This window comes from Varanus komodoensis, unplaced genomic scaffold (genome assembly GCF_004798865.1).
Source record: "Varanus komodoensis strain SLA01 unplaced genomic scaffold, ASM479886v1 scaffold2, whole genome shotgun sequence".
Taxonomy (NCBI): domain Eukaryota; kingdom Metazoa; phylum Chordata; class Lepidosauria; order Squamata; family Varanidae; genus Varanus; species Varanus komodoensis.
Window position 1 is genome coordinate 50,648,627 of NW_025335568.1, and position 11,551 is coordinate 50,660,177.

Genomic DNA, 11,551 nt, shown 5'->3' on the forward strand with positions numbered 1-11,551 from the left:
ATCTGCACAGCTTCTGTTGATGCTGCACTGTCAGTCTTTGTAGAAAGGAAGGATTAAGAGTGTCTTAATGCTTGACAATATGGGAGCCAGTTTCTATAAAGCTGGAAGATTATTCCAGCTGCTTTGAAGCTGCACACCTTCAAAAATAAAACAAAGTTAAGCCTGCCTCCCATTGATGCTTCTTAGCTGTGGACACTTGGAAATGAATTGACTGGTTTGAAGAAAGGGCAGAGCAGCAGTGGACCCTTTCGGATGAACAGGGATGGCCTGGGGAGGGAGTGTCTTTGGTTTCAAAAGATGATGAGGTATATGTAAAAGTGGCCAAGCCCTTAAAAATAACCTTCAAGAAGAAAGAGAAAGTGGATCTGTGCCAGTGGCCTCCGCTTCTGCCTTCTCTGCTTCTAGTTTCCATCCCTTATTTGGGGGTGGGGGGGTTGAGCAATTAGAGCTTAGTAACATACAGGGTGCTTTCCCTAGACAGCTGAATAAGCTGCAGTTTCATTCCTTCTTGGCATTGTTCTTCCATTCTCACAAGTATGCTGGGCCGATGACAAAGAGAACGATGCGTTCCCTGCCAGCTACACAAAGAGCTTAAAAACATGTTTATGTCAGGCAGTGGCAAAGGGATTAGTCACGGAGTGGCACATCTCCCCACCCCTCCGAGTCTGTGGAGAAGCTCCTTGAAAGTCAAAGCTTGGGCCCACCGAAAACACAGATTTGCCTTCAGTGTGTTTTGCTTGTGACCTATTTATTTCATTATCTGTTAAACACGAGCACATGCAGGCTACTTTACATAATTCTCATGATTGCTTCATATATATTGAGAGGGAGGAGGAGAGAGACAGCATGTAAGAGGAAGCAATGCTGTGCTAAATAAAATAATTAAGGGTACATTTCAAGTGTGGTGCCCATGAAAAAAAGAACTGGAGACGCATCACTGAAAAAGGCAGTGCTGGCTTGCATAAAAGATACATATGCTAATATATATGTATAGACAGAATTTAGAAATACTTACTATAATTGAAATAGAAGTACAGTACATCTCCCCATAGTGTGGAAGAATGACAAGGTGATCCATGTGTCTGCCTGTGCAGTCCAGTTGTTCAGGTGCTAACTAGGAAAGGCAACAGTTCCAATGGTTCTTTGTCTTTCAACTGGAGTTGGTAGGGGGGCCTCTGAAACAGAGGATGACCCTTTGTGAAAGAGGGTGCATGTCCACTCTGTGCAGTGCTTCGTGTTGACAGTCATAAAGGCATTCTGAGGATGGATCCACTCTTTTGCCCGCATCCCCACAACCTTACCAAAGGGGCCATGATGATGGAATTCCAGATAGCACCAGGTATGACCCTGGCTTCCCTCCCTCCAGATGTGTTGGGCTGCCACTGTCATCACACGCTGTCACATGGCCAATGGCACTGGGTTGCAGGAGGTGGTGCTTCACCACTGGAAAAAGCAAGCTGCCCAGAGAGGTGGTGGGCTCTCCCACAGTAGAGACATTTAAAAAGAATCTGAACAGCCGTCCAAGTGGGATGGTGTAACTTGGTGTCCTGCAACAGCAGGGGGTTGGACCCAATGGCCTTCATGGCCCCTTCCAACTCTACCATTCTATGATTCTGTGAATGGCAAGGCTGTTTTTGATGTACTGGTGTGCTGCGTGCTTCTGAAAATTCCATGCACACATCAGGGTAAAATGCTAACTTGACAACATAGATAACAGGAAAGGATTGCACTTTTGCATCATCGGGCTGGTCCTGTGATAAACAAAACAAAGCTCCTGATGACGGATGCTGGGGACAGGCACTGGCAGTGAAGTGCTGCAGGACAGAGCTGCATGTGTGTCCTCCAGATAGCACACTGCTGGAAGATGTTGTCCCATTGCCCGCATGAAAGCAGAATTCAGTTTCCAGTCCTCTTGGATGTGGGGTGGAGCTTGGATCAAGTCCTTCAGCTCAGGCTGCAAAATGTTTGGGCCAGCCCTTTGTATTCTGTTATATAGAATACATTCTGTATACAGCAGAATGTATACAGCCAGCCCTTTGTATTCTGTTATACAGCAGAATGTATTCTGCTATACAGAAAAAAAACCACCCTGTAAATTAAAAAAGGAACTATTGCATTGGTGAGAAGGGAAATAATCTTACCTGAAAGAGTCAAATGAAGCCCATTCTTGCTATGCTAGTTTTCTGTATGCGCGAAATTTTTAAGATAGATCAGGGAACATTCAAGAGTGTGATCCCCACCACTTCAATATGGAATGGTACGATCCAGTCCAATATGTTCCTAAGATATTCTATTAAATGTGCAGACAGACCACAAATGGCCATCACACAAGTTACTACAGTGTGCGTATAACCATTCAGAATATTGGTGGTCTGTGGGCCCTTTCAATGTTAATTTTGTAATCCAGGAGCAGTTTCATTATGACTTTCCCTCAGACTCAGACTTCTGACTATGTCAGAAGTCCTAGCAGGTCACATAAAAGATAAAAGGTGGCCATGTATCCTCTTTTACAGAGGACAATCCTCTATTTGAAAGGCTTCCAGAGCACTATTTTGAAGACATCCTCTATTTGAAAGGCTATCCAGTCCAAGCCCAGTTTAAGGAGAATGAACCATCAGGCATGGGCTTTGAAGATGCCCACTGGCAACATCTGAACCACAGACTGTACGAGTCACCCTGGCCACATGACAGTGCCTTCCTGACTATAGTGAGATGTACTGTATCTCTATTTAAATTGCAATAATTATTTCTCAGTTTGTATCTGTTCATATGAATTAGCATATGGAAATAGAGTGGGGATGCATGTATTTTTTTCTGGTGATTCATAAGTAGCACCTTAGGGAAGTATCCACTAGAAGCATCTCTGCCATTACAACACTATCATGGGTTGCTTGATATCATACTGTCTTTACTCACTTTTCACAGGGCATGCACAAGATCGGTGTGCATCACTTCACCTCGGAGAAGTCCTAGTGTTCACACTTAAAAGGTATCATGTTAGGCTATTAGGTCTTCTTTTCCCCTTAGTAGATTTTTACCCCAGTAAGAAAAAAGGCAGAGGAAGCAGTGGGGAAATGAGAGAGCTCTAAATGTTGTGAGCCACCCCGAGGCTTCGGCGAATGGGGCAGCATAAAAATGCTTTAATAAATAAATGGAAGATACTATCATCTGGACCTCCCATAAAATTCTGTTAATCATTATATGTGTATAATGTGTGTGTGTTTGTGTGTCTGCACACACACATACATACACACAGAGCATGTCTGAAAGCACCCAGTGTTGATGTTAGCCTGTTATATTTCAGTGAGTGGGTTGTTTTGTTTTGCTTCAGTAATCCACTGAAGTCTTTTCAGAGTAAAAATATAATATAAATTAAGCAGTGAACTCTTTGCTACTCTGTCATTACACTCTAAATTCCCTCTCTGAGCTGGATACTTCACTCTGCTTACTTGCTGTTCTAGTCAACTCTGAACTTATAGCTGGCATTAGAGAAGAAAGAAATAAAAGACAGGAGGAGGAGAGAAGAATTTAATTCCAGGAAGTAGGAAAGGACATGAGAGCATGAAGAATTGTGTTTGCATGAGGGCAAAATGTTACATGTTACATTAAGGGTCCAATACTGGGCAGCTGTAGCAGGGAAAAAAAGTCCTACAACTCTCAGTATGGCCCAGGCGCTAAACACGTGTTTGCAAAAGCCAGTTAATATGAAGTGTACTTTGGCCTTGTTTGCCAGTTGAGACACTTACCCTCTTCTAGCGTGTAATTTGTAACTATTCTGGGCTCTGACGCTTGAAATGTAAAGCAAACTGCACCTGTTGTCCTCATTAGATGGGTACAGGAGGGAAGATTTCTTTGCACAGGCATGTTCCCTGGAGAAGGAAACATGCATGCAGGGACTGTAGCCTCCAGCACAGGACTGTGACACCCTCCTTTTACACACATACACACACACAGAGAGAGAGAGAGAGAGAGAGCAAAGGGACAGCAGCAGATTGAACTGCTGTGCTCGAGGTTACTTCACCCAGATTTTGTGCACTCCACATGACCCTCACCTGGCATGCATCTGCGAGCCGCATCACTGTGGGTGCCACTCCCTCCTGGGTTACAAAGGCATTCACTTTACCGGGTCAAAACAGTATTGGGATGAGGGGACCTGCTTTTTAAAAGGTCCTTGTGCTTTCAGTAATGGCATGGTTAGAAAAGAACATTTTCTGTGGAATTCACTGTAGAACCTTGAAGGGTGAAGCCATTTTCGCCTCTAGCCAGGGGGGAAGACGAGAGGGTAGTGAGGTTGTTGCAGTTTTCATTTTTGAAAACATTTGTAAAAGGGGTTCTAACTAGGCTATGTGGGGTTTTGACAGGAACATAGACAGCCATAAATGGCTGAAAAGAACGCCCATTGCCCTGTCAAACTGCCATTTTTAAATGGACTCTAGAAAAAGGAAGGTGCACTTTGAACTTTCTCAATCATCTAGCAAAGTGCAAAATGGGCTTCAGAATGGGGAATAATGGGGTGGGGGTGAAGATATTTGAACAAAGGGGTCTAAATTCCCACAAAAAAATATTTTCTGCCTGCAAAGATCCCTCATGTGTTTGGTTTCTCTGGACAGCTTGTCTTCCCACAGCTATCAAGAAAATCCAAAATTGAGGGAGGGGACATTTGGAGCCTCTTCTGGGCATTGTCCAGGTTGGTACCTGCTGCACCTTGACAGCAAGCAGGTCCCTGGACTGAAGCTTCGAGTCCCTGAGGTCTCGCAACTGCACCTAAAAGAATTGTTTTAAAAATGAAAGTAAACATGTGTGCCCATTTTTGCTCAGCCTCCCTGTGCTCTCTGCCAGCCAGACAGCTCCACATTTGGAAAGGGCTGTCAGTGGCTATCAAAGCTGGCTTTCATGATTTGGGGGTTGGGGATAAACTGCCTCCCCCTCTAAAAGCAATGGAAAATCCAAGATAGCTTGGAAGCATGTTGGGGAAGGGAAGGAGACAGCACCAGCCACCCCTCATGTTGCTTGGGCACCTTGCGGAGTGGCTGGTATTGTGAGAGGCTGGAGCCAGCTTGGGAAAATCAGAAAGTTTTTGCTCGCTTGCCATAATTGCCAAGGAAGTTGAAGGCCAAGGGATCTCATGAAGAGCGGGTGCAGTCAAACTATGGGTAAAAGCTACCCCTAGAACAGCACAGGAGTTCTCAGGGTGGCTTGTTTGGAGAAACAAGATACTCCGGGTAACCGGGGGTGGGTTTGGATGACGTGGCAGCAACTAGTCACAGCTTTTGCCCATCACAGGCTTTCATGTCACATTAATTGGTGATTTTCAGCATGCCACTTGGTATGGCCAACTATATACATTTAAAACAATATGCTCCCTTATGTCCCACTTGCCCACACCAGGAATCTCAGGGTAGCATGTCTGGGGTTCCCAGGCAGGCTCAGCAACTGACCACACCTGGACCTGCTTAGCTTCAGCTGCAGAAGCTTCCATCCCTTGCTGTGCTCCAGCACCCTTCCAGATGTCTATTATGCAATGATCCTGGTGCATCTATATGAATGTACGGAAAGCCACACAGCTGTATCTTCCACTTGCACATCTGCTGTGTTCCTCTCCTACTCTTCCTGGCTTTTTAACTTCCCACCATGAAAAAGAGAACATCTGTCAAGGGGGAAAAGATAGAGAAGGGCTAATCTACATGGGTGGCTTCCTCCAGTCTCGTAACACCTGGCCCAAGTGCACAGCTCATGACACCCTCCCTGCCCTGTCCTCCTTCAGGATTCAGTTTTCCCCCCACAGCTGCTATTCTGATGGGCATTTTTTGTAATTGGGGTTTCCATGTGCTAGCAGCTCCAGTTTAGTGGTGGGATAACCCTCACCAGTCGGAGTGGCTGTAGGACCTGCTGTAGGACCTGCTTCACAACATTTCCCTCTCACACCTTCTCCGTATATTTCAGGTTGCCTTCTGCAGCCCCTAAATTTACACTGAACTGAAGGGGGTGGGGATGCCTTCTGAGAAGTCTGCTAAGGACTGCATCCTGAGTGAATCGTGGGGCCCACAGTGAATTTGAGCCAGGCACTTCTGAATGGACAGTGTAACCCAGGGGTCCTCAAACTTTTTAACCAGGGGGCCAGTGCTGGGCCCAGGCCAGAAAGGTGGTGCCGGCAGTGCGCATGGGCTGGCAAGGGGATGGGGGCAGCACCTGCAGGCACGCGCCACAAGGCGTGCGCATGACACAGCAGCTTGCTCACTTGTGGATCGTTTTCTCTGAGCAAGCAAACCGAGCAAACTGCTGCCTCCCCACATGAGGGGCGAGGTGGGCAGTGGTGTGGGCATGGCAGGTCCAAAGGGGCATGGTGGGCCGGATCCAGCCCCCGGGCCATAGTTTGAGGACCCATGTTGTAACCCTTCTGTGCACAGCACTGCCCTGACACATGCTCATGCCTCACCGGCTGAAGGACGTGGCCACTTGCTTGCTTGCCACAGGGGTTCAACTCCTCCTCTTCCCTTCTCCTCTCAACAGACCGAGGATTCTTCTCCACGCAACTCACAGAAATAGGCACCTTTCTTCTCCTCCTTCCCTTGCTCATCTTTTCCTCACACAGATTTGGGTTCTGGAGGTCCCATCTCAGTGCCTGCTAGCTAGAAGACAAGCCCTTTGGCATGAGCTGCTCTCAGGCATTGTGGGGTGGGGGTTTCGCAGGCAGAAAAGGCTCCATCTTTTAGGATCACTATGCATCTTCACAGCTGTGCAGCTATGAATAGCTACACTGTTTACTTTTAAACCTGCACAGATGCAAAGGTGCATATGCAGCGATGGGCTTTTCAAAAAAGAAACCTTAACTAGCATCACGGCCTTCCATTCCCCCTGCAACGGCAGCGATGCACTGTGCTTGCAGCAGGTGCTGCAGCACACAGAGAAATGATAACAACCACGTGGCTGTACAACCTCCTCCTATTTCCCTCACAATTACAACCCTATGCATTGGTGTGTGGCCCTGATTACAGCAAGACACACTGGATCCTGCACTCCCTTGGATAAGTCGGGCCCGCAGAACAGCAATTGTGCTTCAAAAATAACACGCAACAGCCCACTGGTGTATCACAAAAAGGGTGTTCCTGTGTACACCATCCACACACAGTTGCACAATGGGGTTTTGTTGCGGGGGGGGGGGGTGGTTTTTGGGAGACTTTTTTTTCTGAAAACACAGGGGGAAAAAGGGGGGGGGGTGATATTATGCAATTAGCTTCTGCTATTTTGCATGTTCAGTGTCCTCGTTCATTTAAAAATGTGCCTTTTAATTTTTTAAAATTATAAATAACAAATAATGTAATTTGTTTCATTGTGCAGCATAAAGCAAAAAGCATAGCTCTTTTAACTGTTGAACACATAACAGAAGGAAGCCCAGAGCTGAGGATGGGCTGCCTCCTTATGGTCACATTCTTACTAACCTGCAGATCTTCTGTAAACAAAATTAAATTTTAAATAATCTCCTGGGAAATATAGGGAAGCAATACTGTTGGCTAAAAAAAAGAAAAAGGAGAAAGAGCTAGGAGAATTCCATTTGGTCATTTTTAACCTCATTTACTGCAAAATTGTGACTTTATTCTGCTTGTGTAATTACTATACCATTTTGAAAACACCAGCACCAGAGAAGTGTTAATATTCAGGATAGTGATGGCATTAAATGAATCTAAAAGAGAGAAGTGTCAGAACTCTAAAATCTTCTCCTCTCATTCCCAATGAGCAGGGGCTGGTTGGGATTATTAGTATTCAAATAGTGAAAGGGAGTTTTGTAATCTTTTGTGTTTCCTAATACACATACTGGGCACTGGCTTCAGTACTGGCAGGCCTATGGTTCCTTCTAAGATTTCCATATGGTTTATATCACAGAGCTGCGCCACACAGAATTTGGCACCTTTTGCATCCTTGGAGTTTCACAGCCCCTTATGAGGCATTATCTCAATAAGCCAAAAGGAAAATAAACAAAAACTTGCAGTAAGACAGGAATTAATAGTGTATGGTATGTTATGTACTGAACCATTTGACACAGTTTTCCAGCTCCTGCATTTTTTCTGACTCTCTGCATAACAAAAATCCTTTGTCTTTCACATAGCTTCAGTAATGTAGTCAAAATGACTGCATCACGATCAATCGTAGTTTATTATGATGGGAGTGAGCTGTAGCTTCCCCAAGGATTGTGCACCAGGATCCCAAATCTATACAGGCACTTCCCCATGGCAGCTGCATGAAGTATGGAAGCTTTTGTTCCCTAACTGCAGCTTGTCTTGTGGTCCAAACCTGATCCTAATTGTGGTGTGTTTAAAAGATGCTAACTACAAAACGTTGTTTATGAAGTTGGTTTCTTTAAAAGATTGTAGGTAAAATAAACTGCAGGGTAGGGTTTAGTTAATCAAAGAGAAGCAAAACCTGCCGACAGCCACTGTGGTATAGTGGTTAGAGTGATGGATTTGACTCTGGATGGCTCAGTCAGCCATGAAGCAAACTTGATTGACTTCGGGCCTCTCAAAGACACTCAGTCTAACCTACCTCCCAAGTTTGTTGTTGTGGGGATAAAATGGAGAGAAAGAGAACCTTGTAAGTTGCTTTGAGTTAGTTGCAAGAAGAAAAAAAAGCAGGATATACATGTAATGCAATAACAACAACAAAAGCTTTTCCTTGTGGCTAAGGAAGGCATAATGTATCATATGAGTCCAAGGGAAGGCTTGGCTAAATCATGATCTGTTATAATGTCTGCATGCAACCTGGGTTAGCCTCACAGAAAGAGCAACACAGAATGAATAAGGATCTGTTTTGTTAAAACAACTTGATTAGCTGAAACATATCTGCAGATTTTCAAATGGCAGAGGTAATCAAAGTGACATTGATTTCTTTCACTGAAATATAGGTTTTGTACAGTGTAGGTTTTGTACAGGAATTTTATTGTGCAAGAGGACAATAACTGCATGTGGATTGTGAGGAAGACTATCAGCGGAGCAAACCTTTCTGTGCCAGAGAGATAGGGCAGATACAGCTTGAATGCATTTGCAATTGTAGCTTTCCCCTCTAATCCATATTTCACGTGTCCTGGTCACTTCTACCAAACATTTAAGCTGAGAAGTCGAGAGAGCACAGTGAAATTCATTTGGAGCCACCACACCCTCCCAAGCCACCAAGTTTATTTCCTACTGGTCTTTCAGGAAAATGGGAAACAGCAGTAAAAAGGGCATAAGCCCGTTTGCTCTGCTATTGATGCTCTCCTGCATTTTGAACAGCTTGCAAATTCTTACCACTATAATCAGTGTGATCCTGCTGGGCTCCCTGTCAGATGCCACAATGGGTATAATCTAGCACCTGCTTAGAACAAAACTTTGAAGTGAGCCTAGATGCCCACAGAATACAAAAAAAGGGAGGGTGGCTGCAAAAATGGGAGGGCACTTGGGAATAGCAGTGACAAGCTTTTTTTCTTCTCTCACAGCATGGGAGCCTTAGCTACAGTGACAGATCCAAGAGCCTTATTGTTCTTCCCTTTCTCCAAATGCACTCTCTGTCAGCATCAAAGAATTAAATTATATATTCCAATTTTAAATATGACTCCTCCCCCACCTTTCCCTGCTCCTAGTAGGAGAGATTCGTCTCGACAGCAGACGCCCTTCCTTTAATCTCTTGTTTTAGGACTCCTTCAGTCGTTAATGGATTAGTTAAAGCTACAGCATATTTCTCATGTTTTTATAATCAGCCCTATAAAAAGCAATGGGGAAAATGGCCCTGTTTTAATTCCATGTACAAACATCAGGTGGCTGTGAGAGGCCTTGGCTTCCTACCATGTGTACGCTCCTCAAATTGGTGCCCTCCAGATGTGCCAAGATGCCAGGGCCCTGCTAGCTGGGGAAAATGGGAGTTGTAGTTTAACACATCACGTGGGAAAGGCTGCTATATAGCTTCTTTTTAAAAGTAGGTTTTACTCTTAATTTTAATGGAGTCTATGCCAGAAAAACACATGAACAAAAGCGAATATCTTCACCCTTCCATGGTATCTGAAACAGTCCTTATAGTACACAGCTAGCCAGGGGATGCTGGGAGTTGTAGAACATTTTTCTTTGTGCCTTTATTCATTCTTCCCATCCAATCCACCCTGTTCCAAAGGCCTAAGGATCCACTTATTAACGCAATCCACTTATTAATCCATGAATCATAGGAAAGAATGCAGACGTTTCTGCTGCCCGAATGTCCATACTGGCCTCGCCCTGTCAACACTGGTCAGGGCTTCTGTGAGTCTCAAACTCTGAGGGCACCTTTTGGAAAGACTGTCCTACACCAATGCAGAATATCTTCCACCTAAAACATCCAAAGCAGTTACTTCTCTGATTAGAAATCAAGTATCTGTCTAGACCAACCCTGCCATTTTTCACCAGGTCAGAATTAGCATTTCAGGGTCACAATAAATGTTACCTTTGATATATCACATGCAACTATGCTTGAGTGGTTCCCCCCCCCCTTATTTAAAAGTAAGCAAAGGGAGCAAAATACAGGATCAAGACCCTAGTGTGGGTGAAATGGCACCAATATAGTCTAAAATCTTCATTCTTTAGGATTTGCTGCCACTTTCCAGAAGCCACAAAATTCCTAAAACCCAGCAGGGCGTTTGTTACTCTTTAAAGCAGCTCTTTGATAAATCTGCTAAAGACGAAGGGCTTTTCTAAATGAGACTTTAAACCTGCCACTTTGCCAAGTCTTCTGCTTTGCCATTCTTTACATATTTAAGAACAGCTCTTTGACACACATTTTTTCTAGGGGTGCGGCATGGGGTTGTCTGCTTTTTTATATATTCAATTGCACAACCAGAGTGGTGTGGTGGTTAGTGTTGAACTGGGGACCTGGAAGATCTGGGTTCTAGTCCCCATTCATTCATAAGTATGACTTTGGGCCAGTCACACATTCTGCCTTACCTACCTCACACGGCAGTTGTTGTGAGCATAAAATAGAGCTATATCAGCCACTGTCATGTGCGCATGCTCAGAAGGGTCCCTCATGCGCACACAAGAGGAAGAAACTTCTCATGAGAACCAGAGCGTCAGTGAAGATTTAATTTTGGTTTCAGCAGAACAAACTTTCATCCCCACTGTCACAGACGGTGAGAGTAAGATAGAGCCAGATAGTGAGGTGCTGGAACAGGGCACAGGAAGAAGACAAAACAGAGGCGCAGGAACAGGGCGATTTGGGGGTAAACTCTCAGTCTTCTGATATAGAGTGTGAGAACCGAACTGATAAGGAGCAAATGGGTTTGAGGATGCTTGTTTTCGCAGACACACATGCAGACTGGGACAGCCGGAATCCTGATTGAAGGCAACAAGAGAGAGTTCACAGCACCCCACCTCCAAGGGTGCAACCACAGAGGGTTCATAAGCAATGTATGGGCTAAAGTTCATCAGTGCAAGGGGGTAAACTTTCTATCCTGTTTCAATTTTACATGCATAGTTGTTTAGAATAAAGATGTTTGAAGTATCTGCTGGAGTGATTGCTTTCGTTGGGAAGGAGCACCAGCCACATGACAGCCACCTTG